Here is an 18,213-nt window from a genome sequence, read left to right on the forward strand (position 1 = left end):
TTTATTCATATTACAAACGAAGTTCTTCCTTAAGTTTTTAAAACAGAGAGCCCTGTATCCCTTTAGGGTGGGGTCTGAAGGTCGGGAAGGGTTAGCTGGCCCCGAGGCGCTGAGGCTGGCAGCCCCAGGAATTCCGCAGCCTTAAAATCAGGTCTCCCCGCCTCAAGTTCTGGGGGGGCAAACGTGGGTATTTGAGGGCCTGAATAAGAGGTTCTTCTTCCTCCAGCGTTAGAGGACTGATATTGTAGAATCCCGATTTTAAGGCGGACATGGTTTCTCCCTGGGGGACTTTGGGGACCCCTCCTCCCTGCGCCCCATAGCGATGCCCGGGACCCTGCGGTAGGGGCAGCACTGAGGCTGAATTCATCCCGACACCCCGCGGCCAGGGGCGGAGGGCGGCAGAGGTAGCAGAACTTGGATCGTTATGGATCGATCAGCTTTCCTCTCCTTAATCCTGGTTGTTTCTGCTGAACCCTCCGAATAATTTAATCCTTGTGTGTGTTTACAAACAAGAAGCCTGAGAGGGGCGCCTGGCTGGCTCAGTCCGTAGAGCAAGCGGTCTTGATCTCAGGATCCTGAGTTCAAACCTCACCTCGGGTGTGGAGCCTACTTTGAAAACCACCACCACCAAGAAAACCAAACTAGAAGCCTGAAAAATCTCAGCGAGCCGGTCCAAGGGGAGGCTCCCCGTGCTTCGCGTGTCACCTGCGCCCGGACCCTGCGTCCCCTCCACGGAGACCACCGCGGCCGGCTGCCTGCCGCCTTCTCTCAGACCCGCCGAGCTTTGGGGGTCGTGGGCAGAAAGCGCCCCCGGCCAGGGCGCGGCGCGCGTGCGATCTTCCTGCGAACGCGCCCGGGGAGGTGTGCGCGCCGCCAGCTCGCTCGCGCCCAGTCCTCGGAGCCGCGCCATCCGCAGCTTCTGTCCCCTGCGTGGAGAGTGCTCCCGATCTGGGGGGGTGGGGGGGGTCCCCGGGGGGGGGTGCCCCAGCGACCCCAGGAGAGATGGTCGTCTCTCCTGGAGTGGGAAAGCGGCTTCTTTTGGAGCGCTAGTGCTCCCAGCATACCGGGATGTACCATGAACCTGGACCGGTTCGTTTGTCAAACGCCTAAGACGTGCGTCTTCTAGGACCCGGGGAGCAAAGTAGGAGAAACCCCGTGTGGTTCCACTCTGCAAAGTCGACTGCTTTTTTCTACACATACACTAGTTTTCTCTTTCTTCCTAGTTTTAGTTGTACTAAAATGTTCAATTTTGAAGTCTTTTTTACTTAACATTATTTTACAAACATATATACTGGCTGCATAATATTTTCTTAAGTGTATATAGACATTCCCCTGTTGGATATTTGGGTGGTTGGGTTTTTCTGTGGTAAACATCTTTTTGCCTATAACGTTTTCCATGTTATGTTACAGGCTCATGTTGTAATTATTTGGGGCAAAGTGTAGGGATATTTTTAAGTCTGTCTATCTATCTATCTTTCAAACAGCTTTCCAAAAAAATTTCACTCCTGCTAGCTGTGGTTCAATATTTATTCTATGCCAGCCTCACCAGCACTGCTGAGAATGAGAATCCTGGTGGGATAGTGAAGCCAAGGCCACAGATGAGGGGAGATGGGCACTGACTGTGAAAGCCTGCTTTCTGTAACCCACTATTCCCACTTCCTGCATTTGGAGGACAGTGGTTTATATTGAAATTGGGGGAATGAGATTTAGTTCTGATTTGGAGCCTGAGGTGGTTTTTGAGGTTACCTTGGATTGGGGTGTTTAAAGGAGAGCACTGTCTGAAATTATCATGGCTTTGTAACCCATGAATTTGGGTTACATGTAGAGGGAATACCATTTTCTATGTGTGGGATACGTTTTTGGGGTTGGCTTCCATTTTGAGCAGAATGAGTCCATAATGGAGAGGTTTTCCCTGGGCAGTTTGAGGATGTATCTTCCTGGCATGGACCTGAGGTGGTTTTTAGCATCCCCCTACTTTTATTTTTTATTAAAAAAATTTTTTTTAAGAGAGAGAGAGAGTGCACACTCAAGTGGGGGACAGGGGCAACAGGAGAGAGAGAATTTCAAGCATGCTCTACACTCGGCATGGAACCCAACCCATAAAATCAAGAGTTTGATACTCAACCCACTGAGCCACCCAGGCGCCCCTCCCCGTACTTTTATACTGCGATTGTTAAGGTTGCTGCCTAGAGAGAAAAGGTCTCCCTCTTCAAGAGTGCATTTCATGTGTCAGGTGGATGGGAAGGAATGCAGAAGTCACAGCTTTAGTCTGCAAATGTATTGGAAGGGCTGGGTTTTAATAATAAGTGAGCTGTGTAGGATGGTGTTCATGTTTGGGTCGTTCATGGTCAGTTCTTATGTCCTGTGCAATCCATGAGAAAACCTGTAACTGTATCACCAGTTCTTTCTGTGCCTGAGCCTCATGTTCCTGGGGCTTCGCCTACAACAGTGAGCTCTTAAATCCTAGGCTGCTGTATTTGCCATGCTGCTGATCTCGAGTTAGAGCGAGATTCCAATGTCCTTCAGCTTAAACAAGTTCTGAGTGTCTCCTTAAAATTATTCTCAATTTCCAGCCCATTTCCAGATGGCGGGCAGACTTGAATTATACAACCTGTAGCTGGACATTTGTGTCGTGACTACATAAGCTGAATGATGTCTCCTAAGTCTTTGTGGATCCCTTAGAAGCTCACTGGATTAATAGTGTTGAAGGTTTTTAATCTGAATAATTTTAATTGCATTTGGAAGCCTGCATATTAACAAGCTGGTAGTAAGGCAGCTTGGCATTAAGAGTGATAGTGCTCTAATCTTTGAGATAACATACATGGTCTGGTGTTTTTGAGGATGTCGATGGACTGTATTTTTTAGACTTTTTTTTTAGTTCATTTTCGCTGTTGGAGATAACTTAATTATCTCAAATAATTATTTTTTAAATGCCTTAAAATAATATAAGCCAATAACTTTAGGATTCTCCCATCAGAGGATATACCTATTTTATACGGCTGTGTCTGTGTGTATGCGTGTGTATACTAACTCTGTGTCCTGGGCTGCAGAGAATATAGAAGTATCTCCCATATAATCTTTTTTTTTTTAATTTTTCAATGTTTATTTATTTTGAGAGAGAGAAAGAGAGAGAGAGCGTGCATGAGTGGGGTAGAGGCAGAGAGAGAGAGGTAGACACAGAATCCAAAGCAGGCTCCAGGCTGTCAGCACAGAGCCCGATGTGGGGCTCGAACCCACAAACCATGAGATCATGACCTGAGCCAAAGTCAGCCGCTTATCTGACTGAGCCACCCGGACTCCCCTCTCCTGTATAATCTTTAAGGAGCTTGCAACCAAGATGGCGAAGACATCCTGGAGGGGTGGGATCTGGAAGGGCCTTGAAGGAATGGACAGGTTTTGGGTGGGTGGAAGTGAAATTACGGAAGTTATACCCCGAGAAGACTCTGGTGGAATAAAGGAGAAGAGAGCCTGGTTAGGAGAATAAGATTTTTATTGACCTGTGAAGGGTGAAAGGTTAGCTAGGACGGTGGGTCTAGGTTTGGGAGGAACCCAAAGTCAAGAAGAGAGGCTGATTCTTAAAACCACCACCACTGCTGTCATCATCATCGACAGCACGTTATTAGCAGCTAACCTTTGTTGTGTGCTCACTACATGATTCTAAGGGCTTTCCATATATCTTATTTAATCCTCAGACAACCTTATGAAACAGATAACAATTATTATTCACTCTTTATGGCAGAGGGACCGAAACATAAAGAAGTTAAGTAACTTCCAGCTAGTAGGAGGCACAGTTGGGGTTCAGACAGACTGAACCAGGCAGCCTGTTTTCTGTTGGAGCCCGTGTTCCTCACCACGATGTAGTACTGCCTCTTAGTCATAGTTGAGAACTCCTAATGAGATTAATGTGGCTTCATCATGTGCAGGAGCCTGGCCTTTCGAGTCGGAGAGACCTGGACTCACATTCCCGCTCTACCGCTTATTAGCTATGATCTTGGAAGTTATTTCTGTGAACCTCGATTTCATCACTTATTTATTTTTTATTTATATTTATTTATTAAAAAAATTTTAAGGCTTTTTATTTATTTTTGAGAGAGAGAGAGAGAGGGAAACACAGAATCCGAAGCAGGTTCCAGGCTCTGAGCTGTCAGCACAGAGCCCAATGTGGGGCTCAAACTCACGAACTACAAGATCATGACCTGAGCTAAAGTCTGACACTCAACTGACTGAGCCACCCAGGCTCGATTTCATCATTTATGAAGGAGGGATAATAATACTTCAGGATTGTTGGGAGGATTAAATGAGATAGCATACATAAATCACCTAGTGGAACGCCTAGCAGGGAGTAAGATGGCAGGAAAGGATTGTTACCATGGACTCCTATTTCTCAAATAAAAATTGGGCTGAAATTGGTCGCTGAGTAGAAAAAGGAATGAGGGTAAGAGATGATTCAGGTAGAATTTATTTGGTGTCACTTGCAATAATAATTAGCCAACACAGATACCAGATGTGGAATTCCTTCCGGATCATTCCAGGAATGGACTATAAATTCCAGATGTGGTTCTACACGGCTCTAAGAACTGACTGCATTTTTCTTTGTCCTCCGAAACTTGGAGGGTAAAACCAGGACATTGCCATTGTACTGAAATTAAGCACAGGATCAGGTGCCAATTGCGCATTCCAGGGGCTAGAATCAGGATCTGCTGAAATCAGTGTCCTCCCTCTTCCTAATGGTGCCGACCACAGATAATTGCCGTGCCTCTCAGAGAGAAAAATAGATATTTGAAAGTAGAGTACTTAATAATCGTGTATTATCGTGTAAGACAAGGCATGGAATAATTATAACTGAGACAGAGACATTTAAACAACACATTTTAGAGGAAAAAAAGAAGAACAAAACAGCGGAATAAAAACTGTTCCCTAAGATGAAATGCTAATTAGAAATATCACTGTCAGAGTTTATGGAGAAAAAGCACTTAGTGCTTCTCACGTTGGAGTCCTTGCACATTCCAGACGGTCCACCTGGTAGTTTTTCCTCTGTGTGGCATTCTGTGGTTGTAGTTTCTCTTAACATTGCTTCCTCCCAGAATTTCAAAAGTCGTGGTACAAATGTCTACAAAGAAGAGCAATTTCCTTTTCTGATTTTCAGTTCCCTTGTTTGTGATAAACCTATTTGTTCTTGTGTCTGTGTCCTCAGTATAATTCGGGTTGTCTTCCTTGGAACCACTGAATGTTCTTTGTTGCTCTCAATCCAATATTGGTTTTGACATTTGGAAATGCAAGAAGCTATAAGGAAAAATAAAAGTTGAAACAATATGTAGTGTGTCTGAAAATGTGAAAAATTTTATCAAAATCCCAGAGTTGCTGTAGAATTTTTAAGTTTTCAAATAAGGCTGGAATCAGATTGCTGCTTGCAGACCTATTTGGTGCTAAGTGGTATTTGGGAAAAGCTGGAGTGTTGCCTATTATTTAATTTTATAAATTTTCATTCTCCTTTCTCCCTCCCTCCCTTCCTTCCCTTCTTTCTTGTTTGTTTGTTTGTCTGTTTGTTTATTTTTTTTTTTTAAAGTAATTTCTACTCCCAGCGTGGGCTGGAACTCACAATCCTGAGACCAAGCGTCACATGCTCTTCCTACTGAGCCAACCAGGTGCCCCTTATAAATTTTCTAATAGGTGATTTTTACAACAGAGGATTGGTGATTTTAATGGACCTGTGTTTTATGTTTCTGATCTTCATGTAATGGATGTCTATCCAAAGGTAATGAGGTCGACCTGGCTGGTAAAATAATGGCTTTCCAAATTGTTTTTCTTGAAGTTAAGGGTTTTCACATCCTCCAGAGCTCACTGCCTCCCATTCTAACCCATGGGACACTTCATTCCTAGTTCATTCAACTAGGAGAAGTATTTATTGAACACCTATCATGTTCTAGGAGCTGTCATAGGTGCTGAGAGATGAACAGAAATGGATGAGGTCATCATGGGTGGAGCTTATAGGCTAGTGAAGAAATCACACATAAATCAAAAACATACAGAGAACTATGAAAGCATAAATTGACGTAAATAATATGAAGGAATGAAAGGATTTCTCTAAACCAAGGTGGGGGAATAGAACTCTGGGAATCATGAAAAGTTTATTCATACAAAACATTCCTGGGGTGCCTGGATGGCTCAGTCGGTTAATTGCCCGACTCTAGATTTCAGCTCAGGTAATGATCTCACAGTTCTTGAGTTCAAGCCCCACATCGAGCTCTGTGCTGACAGCTCAGGGCCTGGAGCCTGCTTCAGATTCTGTCTTCAGATTCTCTCTCTCTGCCCTTCCCCTGCTCGTGCTTTGTCTCTCTCTCAAAAATAAATAAACATCAAAAAACATTTTTTTAAATGATCATGCAAAAAATGTGCAGGTGTCAATGCATTTAAATACATCATGTTGCCATTAATTGGCCATGAGGGTGTCCCTAAATGGAATTCTGTTTCAAGACACATTTGAGCCCATGGCCACGCAGAGACCATGAACAGCGAATCTTCTCGTAATTTGCTCTGTTTTAGTTGAAGCAGCCTCATCCCCACCGCAGTGTCACTGAGGAATGGACCCCCTGGGTCAGGGCCGTCATGGAAAACATCTGATTGAGTGACTTGTCCCTTGTTGTTCATTTCTGACCAGATGCAGTTTGGTTCTGGGAAGCATCCTTGGGTGTGCAAGGCCAGAGTGATCTGAGTTCTGCTGCCAGCTCCTCTGGTCATTGAGCTTGGCTTCCCTGAGGCCAGGAGAGGTGGCATATGAAGATGTTGAGCTTGATGACCTCAAGGAATCTTTCTAGGATCAAGTTTTATTTTGGAAGAAGCGGGCAGTAGAAGAATGTCCGGGTAGAATCACTTTATACTCAATCAAGACATGACATCTACATGACATTTTTATGGTTCGATGCAGTAGGGGCACTAGGTTTAGAGTCTGAAAGTTCCAGGCTCCGCAAGAACATAGTGGACTCCTGGAATGATGTGCTTTATACTCATTCAGGCCCAGAGTGTGGGTGAGTTCATGCTCCATTGCAACCCTTGTTCAGAGACAGGGAGGCTCCAGAGTAGGTAAGCATGCAGATTCTGGGTTTAAGTCAAGAACATTCCACTAAGTAGCCATGTACACTTGGGCAGGAAACTTGGCCTTCTTGAGCCTCAGTTTTTGCATCTATAAAATGGAGCCTCACTTTTTCTCATCTATACTCTTCTCTTTCTCCTAGAGTTGGAGCAAGGATGAATGAAGGGTGTATAAAGTGGTTAGCATGGTGCCTGGTACATAGTAAGTGCCCAATAAATGTTCATGGTCACTTCATTTTTCTTTTTTTTTTCTTTTAAAGTTTTTTTTTTTTTTTATTTTGAGAGAGATAGAGAGCATGGAAGGGGTGGAGAGAGAGAGAGAATCCCAAACAGGCTCAGCATTGTCAGCACAGAGCCCATTGTGGGACTTGAATCCATGAACCCATGAACCCATGAGATCATGACCTGAGCCAAAATCAAGAGTCGGCCACTTAACTGACTGAGCCACCCATGCGCCCTGACCTTACAGTATTTCCCTTGAGATATTCTTTTTTTAAATGTTTGCTTATTTTTGAAAGATAGCAAGCACAAGTGGGGCAGGGCGGGGCGGGGGGCAGAGGATCTCAAGCAGGCTTCACGCTGACAGCAGAGAGCCCTATGTGGGGCTTGAACTCACGAACCATGAGATCATGACCTGAGGCAAAGTCAGACGCTCAACTGACTGAGTCACCCAGGCACCCTGTCACTTCATTTTTCTTATTGATCATTATTATGGCTTCTGCTGTTGTGGTCCTTCAGTTGGGCATGGCATGTAAGCCCTGTGTCTTGGGATCCTACCTGTGGTGTCTGCTTCACAGGGTCATTTTGAAAGTGAAATGTAACTAGGGTGAGGGTGAGGCGGTGGAAGGCTGGAGGTCTGTCCGTCTGCAGCTTGGCTCTTCTCTGAGGGAGGGGTTTGGCTGAGCCTGGAAGGCAGGCCTGTCTTCCTCCAGCCCTGACAGACCGAGGCCCATGCAGACGCACTTCCCATCCAGGCGGACAGGCCCGGCCCGCAGTTGGTTCATTTGGTGACTGTCATTCACAGCTCATGGCATCTCATGCCAGAGGCAGTCGGTGGGCACCTCCATCTCAATTTCGTCTCCAGACTGACCCTGCCCCTCTTCAGCTTCCTTGTTTGAAATTGCCAGAGAAGGGCACAGTAGGACAGCACTGGTCCTAAAAACAATTATGTAAGCTGATTAAAAACAATAAAATCCAGAAACTGTGAGTGGTGGTGCTCGAGCTGGGCACCTGTTGTCACGCAGGCTGCCCTGGGGGAGAGCGATTAGTTTGTTTGGCAAAACCGCTGGAATGTTCTTGGTGGGGGCGGAAGCTGGGGAGTGGGTGGTAGGTTTGCTCCTTGGGTGTGTTGCCTCCTTCCGAGCAGATGCGCCTGAAAGAATTTCTAGGGGGGCGGGGCGGGGGATGGCACAGCCCGGGGAAGGCCCGAAGGGCTGCTTTCCTGTCCAAATGGCCCATTCATAAAATGCCTCCTCTTCCTTCTCCACAGGGCACCAGCCACTGTCCAGTTTTTCCCACCTCAGGGGTTCATTTCCCTCAAAGGAGGGAGGAGGAGCCCTGTCAGCTACAAGAGTGGTAGGAGCCTCCGTTCTCCAAGCTTCATCCGTTTTACTACTCACCCAGCCGGGTATGATAGATGGCCTTGGCCTCATCGGGTCGTGTGTTCAGCTGTGAGCCAGCATCTGCCAAGGGTGTTTGGCCAGCGGCAGGACTGACACACACGGTTAACCAGCCTGGGCTCCGGTGCTGTGTCGCACGGTGGCTGTCACAGTGACAGCTCACCTGGGGGCCGGAGCTGTGGGCGCTTGGGGGAGGCCCATCTGACCTTCTTCCATGGCTCGACTTGGTGGTGGTGGGGGGGGATCCTTCCTCTTCGCCCCAGCCTGGTCCACTTAGACTGGGGCCCATCAGTAAGGCCGGGGGGAGACAGGTGGCTCTTGAGGGTCACTTTGCCCAGCTGCCGCACCCACACCATTTCCCCCCCGCTCCTCCTATGTACTCCCCACTCGCTTCTGTTCCCCTTTGCTTCTCTTTTCTCTCGACTTCTCTCTTGCAGCCTGTGTCTCTGGTTCTCTCTCTGAATTCTGGCATAATTGTAGACGTGATTTGTTAAAATTTGCGATCAATCCTGACCGTGTGTCTCATGTTTCTGTCCGAGGGCAGTTACTTGATGGGAGAGAAGCAGGGTGCCCCCTGTCACATTCCTCGCTGGCCATGTGTGGGGAGCCCTGGAGTGGATGAAGAAAGGATGCCTCTGCTGAAGGCATTCCACTCCCTCATCAGGACCGCTCGAGGAGCTGGTGATAGAACTGACCCTGCACCCCAGGGACACACGACCTCCCTTTGCTGTCAGCCCAGCCTCCTCTGCGAGGGTCTGCGCCAACCCACCCCCAGCTGAGACGGGCAAGAAAATTTTCCGCCCGCCTATTTTTTAGGGTCGGGTTAGGCTTCGGAGGCCACATGGAGAGATTTCGATGTCTGCGTTCATCCTTTTATTTAGTGCTTTATATTGAAGGACCGGGATCCCCAGGCTGTACTATATTTTTAAAGACAGCGCTGGTTAAAACAAGGAATGCTCTCAGTTAATCCTGTCTGCCTTCAGATCACCTGCACAAAGTGTCAGTGACACTGAAATTATTTTCACAGTCGCCTTTAAGCCGGATAAAGACAAACCTCCTGGAGAGGGCCGCTACTGCTCTCTCAGCCTCAGAGCAGGCTCAGGAGTTCATCTCGATGCTTCTTTTTTTAACTTTTTATTATGAAATAAATTGATTTACAAAAAATCTGCAAAAATAGTAGAGTTCCTGTATGCTTTTCGCCCAGCTTGCTCTTGTGTTCACATCTTACATAACCACGGTACATTTATCAAAACCAAGAGAGGAATATTGGTATAATACTAGTAACCAAATTATAGACTCTGCCCCGCTCCCTGAATTTAGCAATTTTTCCACTAGTATTCTTTTTTTTTTTTTAAGTTTATTTATTTTGAGAGAGAGAGAGCACAAGTGGGGAAGGGGCAGAGAGAGAGAGGGAGAAAGAGAATTCCAAGTAGGCTCTGCACTGTCAGCACAGAGCCTGATGTGGGGCTTGATCTCCCAAACTGTGAGATCACGGCCTGGGCCGAAATCAAGACTCGGACACTTAACCGACTGTGCCACTCAGGTGTCCCTCCACTAGTGTTTTTTTCTCTTCCATGATGCAATCCAGGATCCCACCTGGCATTTGGTTTTCATGTCTCCATCCTCTCCTCCAATGTGTGATAATTTCTCAGTCTCTCTTGTCTTTCATGACCTCAACACTTTGAAGAGTCCTGGCCAGTTATTTTTGAAAACAAGGATCAGCCAACGTTTCTGTCCAGGGCCAGATAGTAAGTGTTTTCAGCTTTGCAGGCCACATGGTCTCTGTTGGAGCCCCTCAGCTTTGCTACTGTAGCACAAAAGCAGCCTTAGACAGTACGTCAGTGAATGAGCATGGCTGTGTTCCAGTATAATTTCATTTATGAAAATAAGCAGAGGTCCAGATTTGGCTGTCAGACTGCAGTTGGCCATCCCTCGTGTGAAAAAGACCCTCGATTTGAGTTTGTCTGATGTGTTCTCTCGATCAGGTTGAGGTTTTGCATTTTGAACTAAGAATCCCACAGAGGGGGGATGGGCATCACTTAATCACTTGGTTGAAGTGGTGTTAACTGTAAAGTTAGAAGATGCTTTTTTTCCTTCCTGTGTAATTAAGAATATCTCAAGGGAGATACTGTAAGATTATGCAAATACCCTATTTCTCCTCAAACTCTCACTTGCTAATTTTAGCATCCATCCACAGAGCTTGCTGCAACAGTTATTACTGTAATCTTCTTTAAAAAAATTTTTTTAATGGTTATTTATTTTTGGGAGACAGACAGAGTGGGGGAGGGACAGAGAGAGAGAGAGAGGGACACACAGAATCTGAAGCAGGCTCCAGGCTTTGATCCGTCAGCACAGAGCCCGACGTGGGGCTCAAACCCACGAACTGTGGGATCGTGACCTGGGCCGAAGTCGGACGCTCAACTGACTGAGCCACCCAGGCACCCCTATTACTGTAATCTTCTAAGGGTGAATTTCTGTTTCATTCATTCCTTCTGCATTTATTAATTGGAATTCTTCTATAAGGAAGACCTGTTTCTTCTCCCCCATTAATTTCTTCATCAGTTATTTATTTCAGGATGGACTCATGGATATTTCTTTTCTTGTCTTTTTTTTTTTATTATTATGCCGAGCACAGTTTTTGAAGTGGCTGCCAAAAATCACCTCTTTTGGATTTCTTTGGTCTCATCCAATTCTTGACCACCCTCTTGATTTCATAGTTGGCTTTATTCTGATTACAACTCTGCAGGCGTCCGGTGGCCTCAGACCCAATAGGTCTGCGTTTCATTAACTTGTTAATGGCACAAGGCAGTTTTATTTTTCAGCCGAGGCACTGGCCAAGTTTACACTCTCAGTCTACCACACAGCTGGTGAGTTGAGTGGGAGGTCAGCCTTAGGGCGACAGGAGCCAGTTGGGAGCTGCTAATTGGTTTCCATTAATCTTTCTGGGTGGAGGAGGAGTTTGTAGTATTTTCTGGTACATTCTAGGTTAGCTTTGAATTAGGAGTGTGGTCAAGTTGTGAGTTCTCCCGTCCTTCTTATTCTTTAAAAGCTTTCTTTTTCTTCTGTTTGTTGGGAAACTTTATTAAAAGTGAAAACCTTGTTTAGGCACAGAGTTTGAAGTACGTAGAATTTCATTGCTTTTGTACTCATTTGTCTAGATTAAAGTAAACTGTTAGTTTAAGTGGCTCAATTAGAAAACCAAACAGGGGGTGCCTGGGTGGCTCAGGCAGTTAAGCATCCAGCTCTCCATTTCAGCTCAGGCTGTGATTTCATGATTCGTGAGTTTGAGCCCTGCACTGGGCTCTGCGCTGACAGTGCTGAGCCTGCTTGGGATTCTTTCTCTCTCCCTCTCTCTGTCCTTCCCTGCTTCCGTGCTCTCTCTCTCTCTCTCTCTCTCTCAAAATAAGGAAATAAACATAAAAAAAAGAAAATTGGGGCGCCTGGGTGGCTCCGTCGGTTGGTGTCCGACTTCAGCTAAGGTCATGATCTCATGGTCTGTGAGTTTGAGCCCTGCGTCGGGCTCTGTGCTGACAGCTTGGAGCCTGGAGCCTGCTTCGGATTCTGTGTCTCCCTCTCTGTCTCTGTCTCTGTGCCTACCCTGCTTGCCCTCTCTCTCTCTCTCTCTCTCTCTCTCTCAAAATTAAATAAGCATTAAAAAATTTAAAAAATTGGGGCGCTTGGGTGGCTCAGACGGTTGAGCGGCCGACTTCGGCTCAGGTCATGATCTCACGGTCTGTGAGTTCGAGCCCCGCGTCAGGCTCTGTGCTGACAGAGCCTGGAGCCTGTTTCAGAATCTGTGTCTCCCTCTCTCTGACCCTCCCCCATTCATGCTCTGTCTCTCTCTGTCTCAAAAATAAATAAACGTTAAAAAAATTTAAAAAATATTAAAAAATAAAAAGAAAACCAAACAAATTTCCAAAATATAAGCCATCTGATCTGCTCTGAAACACACAATGAATATGTTGAGTTAGCTTTCTAAAATAGAAGAAACTTCTATTATTCCCCATAATTAAAATTTTTTGTTTAGTAACCACATGGGAGATGAGGCGAACAGCCGGTGAGTATGGCCCTTCCGTTTTTGTTAGCCCTTTTGATGCTTTTAGAAAATGTCCTTTTCTTAGGGCTCTTTGGTCAATGATGATAGAAGAAAGAGAGGAAGATCAAGGCACATTCTGTGACCAACAACAGGGTTGTATTCCATACTCTGAAAGAGTTTTTAATAATTAATTTTTGGAGAAAGTGAGTAGACTCAGTCAGCTTTTAAAGAAATTCATAGAAACATTTCTCTTACAGTGTCAATGAAGGGAAAAACAGAAAGAAAAGAATTATCATTTGCCTAAGACATTATTAGAATCCAAAAGGGAAAAAAAAAGAAATTGGGAACTTCTGATCTTGTCCTGGTACAGAATTCACTGAAACAAAACCTCATAAACTGCAGCTTAATTTCTGCCTTCTTTAGGGTAGAAATGTGAGTGTTAGAGTCCTGTGGAAGTTTGTGCAGGTTCCTACCAGCAGCTGAGAAGATGCATCCAAACTTTAGCATTCTATTTCTGCATAATTTGTTCATCTTGCCCAGTTGTAGAATTGCATGGAAAGCCGAAATACTAATACTTTTGTGTAATTTACAAAAGGGAATCGCAGCCTTTGTCACTAAGTGTTTATTTCACTGGCTGTGAAGCAGCTTAATAAAGTCACATGTTTGAGTCAGATGGGGATCTCTTGGAGCTTAGGGCCTTCAAAACAATCACTCCCAGCAAGTAATGTGAAGGAGACAAGTAAAGAGAGCTGCTGGTGGTAGATGGATGATTGTGGTGGATCCCGGCATCTCGAGAAGGGACTGGACTGACGGAAGCTCTGGTACAGGTTCCTGGATCTGCGTCTCAGAGCCTGAAAGGAAGTGGCGACTTCTTTTGTAAAATGTATGGCCATTTATGAAAGGAGGTGATTGGGTCAGCTGTTGGCTTGGGAAAAGACGTCGTGTGGGCCCTTGCTGGCCTTTCTGGGGCTTGTGATCACAGTGGGAGCTCAGCACTTTTCACACGGGACCTTACGGATCCATTGTCATCTCGTCCTTGGTGGGCCTGTCAAAAAGAAGTTATTTCGAAAGCCTATTGCTGATTGCACATTTCATTCCATCAAGTGTTCCGTGCATTTCATACAACTGCTGGAAGCTTCTGAGATAAGAGTGGAAAAGTGCCCTGTGCCCTTCGGAGAGGTGGGTGATCTATTTTCGACTTGGAGACTGGTGACAAACCTGTCTTCTGTCAGGTCAGACTTGCAGGGACTTTCTTGTTTTCTGTTCTTCTGTTGACAGCTGCCTCTGTGTTCAGAACGGTCACAGGGTAGCTGGAAGATAGCTCTGGCATTTAAACACCTAGATAGGAAGAGGTGATGGAATGTATTTTTTTCTTGGCTATTTTAGTTAGCAAGTCCCTAGTAGTCCCTAGTGAGAGGTGAAGAGGAGACAGTCTGGGAGGGTGGGCGGGAAGAGACGCCAATTTCAGGTTTGGTAGGCAGAGAGGGCGAGCCATCTCTACCATTGGTGAGTTTAGTGCCTGGAAAGGAATGGCCGGAAGGAAAATGGAAAATAAAGGTAGCATTTGAGGTAGCCTTGGGTGGGGGGAGGTATGGAGGTGGGATGGAGTTAACGAGAAGGGCAGGACTGCTTATTTATTTTTTGCACACGGCGTAAAACATAGGTTAAAACTCTGGCGCCCAAAATTGCGTTTCTATGTATAATACATAATGTGAGAGGTTGTTTTAAAAACACAGGGGTGCCGGCTGATGTGATGGCAGAGGTCTCCAGTGCTCAGCGGTACGAACGTAAACGTGCATGCGTTGTCCAACTTCTTTACTTTCCTCATCTGCAGAATGGAGTCAGGTCTACCTGCCTGCCTCACAGGACTGTTCTGAGGGTCCACGCTACAGTGCTATACTATGTTGTTGGGGCTCTTTAGATGTTTTGTAAAACCTGTACTAGAAACTGGGGGTCTCACATACAGACCTCACATCCTCATATTCCTCTATTTATAATAGCTAGTAATTCTTTCCCTCACCCCTCCTTTATTGAAGGTCATGGCTTCCTTTGAGATTCCAATGAAAGTATGGGTCTCCTGCACACACACACGCACACACACACACACACACTCTTAGCATAGAGTGTTGGGAGTTCATAATCTGAAGCCCAGCTGAGAGTCTGTGATTTGACTGTGGTTTTCTTTTATGAAAATTACAATTTGGTGCGAGAGAACTAGGTTTTTACAGATGCCTGACATTTGGAATTTTCTGCTTGTATGCATTTTTCTAGATCATTTATTTTTCCAGTGGAAGAAAGCATTACATTGTATCCTGAGTATAAACTCCTTGCTTTTTCAAGTACTGACCCAGTTCAGCTGCCTACAGCAAGATTGTAAACTATCAAAAGAAAGACTGTGAATTTAACAAAAGGTAAAGCTGAGTGAGTCATATGGACCGAAACTAGTAAGATACTAAAAATACATAAATTAAAGGCATCCAAATAATATTTCCTTTTCCACACTTAAAATGTCATAAGTAACCAGAAGGTTAACACTTTTTTAGTGATGAGCCCAATCAATGTGATTTAAATCATCCATGATATATTTATAGTTGAATGATTAAGTTGGATGATATGACAAAACACTTAAATAGTATTTATGGTCATTGATGGTTTTACGCATTATTAGAGAGGAGCATAGTTACACCAAATTAAAGGGAGACATCTGATCCAGACATCAGTTCAGTAATTTCATGGGAAAAAATAAATCTAAATGAGCAAAAAAATGTTGTGGTATTAACTCCGATGTGATGGCATTACAAGTTTTCCCAGTTAATTAGTAACACATATTGCAGAACAAATGTTTGAAACAGAAATCTGATGTTTTTGCATAACAGAAAGATCCCTGCACTAGGAGTTGAGCTGAGAGTCATCTCTGCCCCCACATTGCTGTGTGACCTTGGGCAGATCACTTCACCACTCTGGAGATGTGCAGGGCAAGGAATGAGACTGTATCTCTCCAGGGAGGAGAGAGATTTTTTTGCAGTGCTAACATTGCATGACTTAAATCTAATTGTGTGATGGCTGCTTTTGAAAAAAAAATATTCCATCAACAATTAACATACATACATAAAAGTGGCCAAATTGTATGTGCAGGGCTCATTGAATTTTTACCCTTCTGACCAGCCCTGAATTAAGAAATAAAATGTTATCAATATTCTAGAAGGACCCCTCCGTGTTGTCTCTGGTTCTTGAGTGCTACTCCTAAATAGAGACAGAGAGAGAGGGAGACAGGGGGGAGAGAGAGAGAGAGAGAGAGAGAGAGAGAAGTGGTGAGGAATGGAGGTGCTAGTTTTTAGAAATCTGGAAGTCTAACAGTAAAAATCAAAAGCTTTATTCATTGGGGATCCTTTTAATCCAGTGCACAGTCAGCAAGCCGCTATGTTAAAATCCAAATATCTCAGAAAATTGAAAGTTTTTTGCAAAACTTTGGTAACAAAATTTTACCTAGAAGGGTGGGTGGCTGTTTGTAGTGTTTACTTATCCTACATCGTGTGACAGTCAGGCATCTTGTTGAGACGTGTTCATGTGTGTGATAATAAGGCACAGCCTGGACCCCACAGGGGTTTTAAAGTATAACACATGTATCGTGTTTCTTCTTTGAAATAGAATAGATTCTAAAGTCCAAAGCAAATCTGGCCCCAAGGATTTTGGATGAAGGACTGTGGATTCAAGCCACAGCATAATCGTTTATGAGTGGATACTCTTTTTTGTTGCTTAGATTTACATGATTTTTATCTGAGAAGTGAAGCAAATGGAGTTCTAGTTAACTACCTAATACATTATTAGACATTTCTCTTCCAACCCTACATTTCTTAAAAATAAACTCTTACCTTCGGATAATTTTAGGTTTAATAAAAAGTCACAAAGAAACTATAGAGAGTTCTCATTAAGTCTATATCTAGCTTCCCCTAATGTTAACAGGTTATGTCCAAACATTTGTCAAAACTAAGACATTAACATTGGTATAATACTACTTGCTAAATTGTAGACATTTTTCAGATTTCCCCAGTTTTCCCACTAATGTCCTTTCTCTGATCTGGGATCCCATGTGGCACTTAATTGTCCTGTTTCCTTAGTCTCATCCATTCTGTGACAGTTTCTCAGTCTTTTCTTATTTTTCATAACCATGTCAGCTTTGAAGAATACTGGACAGGTATTTAGTAGAGTATCTTTTAGACATTTGTTTGCTTGCTTGCTTAAATTTTGTAAGTTTTTTAAAATTAAACTTTTTACTGAAATCATTGTCGATTCACATGCAGTAAGTAGAAGGAAGTAATAGAGGTCCTATGTACCTTCACCCATTTCCTCCCAGTAGTGACATCTTGAAAACTGTAGTCCAGTGTCACATCCAGGACATTGACCTTGATAACAGTCAAGGGACAGAACATCCCCATCACCAGGAGGATCTGTCATCCAGCCCAGCTCTTGCACTCTCTTGGTTCAGTGCATGAGGACTGAGGTCTCCCATGCGACAAGCTCCGCTCCGGGCCGGGAGGGGCAGGGGTGAGCAAGAGAAGCAAAGCTGTCCTCAGAGAGCTTAGCTTCCCCGAGACAGATGGGGCAAAAAACCGTGTGCACAGATAAAACAATGTCAGCTAAGAAGTGGTTGAAGAAAAATAAAGCAGACGAAGGACTCAGGAAGAGGAAGAAATCCAGAAGACTAGCTTCTTTTGGAAATCTTGAGCCCTGGTCTTATTGGACCAGCCTTCCCTCTCAGCGCAGTAGGCGGGGGCTTCAGAGCAACTACTTGGTTTGGGTGGGCTAATTGCTTAATCTGTGTTTTGCATTGAAGTCATGTGCAACTATTTTACATCCTGTTTGTTGGAGATCCATGGTGTTCTGTGTTGTGAGTCGGTCTTCAAAACTCTGAGGAGTTTGTTTGCAGTAAAATTCCACTGAGAGCCTGGCTTCTGTTACTTCCAGGTCTTCACTGTGGGGTCTGGCCAGATAGTAATGGCATTTTGTGAATTTGTTGTTGTTCTTTAAGTAAAGTCTACACCCAGTGTGGGGCTCAAACTCACGACCCTGAGATCAAGAGTCGCACGCTCTACTGACTGAGCCAACCATGAGTCTTAGGATGTGAATTTGTGACAACAGACATAGTGTATAAACCCATTACAAGTATAAAGTGGCAGCGTTTTTATTTCTTGGTATTCTTGGTATCACCAACAAGCTGTGACATAATCAAAGGGAGGGGGATGTTTGAGATTGCAAATATTTAAAATTTTTTAATGTTTATTTTGAGAGAGTGTGTGCATGCACGAGCAGGGGAGAGGCAGAGAGAGAAGGGGAGAGAAGATCCCAAGCAGGCTCCATGCTGCCAGTGCAGAGCCAGACGTGGGACTCAAACTCACGAACCATGAGATCATGACCCGAGCTGAAATCAAGAGTCAGAGGCTTAACTGACTGAGCCACCCAGGTGCCCCA

At 44.6% G+C, this 18,213-nt stretch overlaps 1 protein-coding gene across 5 annotated transcripts in view; it reads left to right on the forward strand.

Annotated features, from left to right (window-relative positions):
* Positions 1-18,213, forward strand: part of RBM20 (RNA binding motif protein 20) — a 193,877-nt gene that overhangs the window by 26,185 nt on the left and 149,479 nt on the right. Inside the window, exon 1 of one of the 5 annotated variants that reach the window (XM_027063044.2) lies at positions 12,565-13,923. The exons of the other annotated variants lie outside the window; for them this stretch is intronic. The gene's annotated coding sequence lies outside the window, so the exon portion shown is untranslated. Of the gene's footprint in view, positions 1-12,564; positions 13,924-18,213 lie in introns of those variants that run through there. 5 annotated transcript variants of the gene reach the window in all.

This window comes from Acinonyx jubatus, chromosome D2 (assembly GCF_027475565.1).
Source record: "Acinonyx jubatus isolate Ajub_Pintada_27869175 chromosome D2, VMU_Ajub_asm_v1.0, whole genome shotgun sequence".
NCBI classification, from domain to species: Eukaryota; Metazoa; Chordata; class Mammalia; order Carnivora; family Felidae; genus Acinonyx; species Acinonyx jubatus.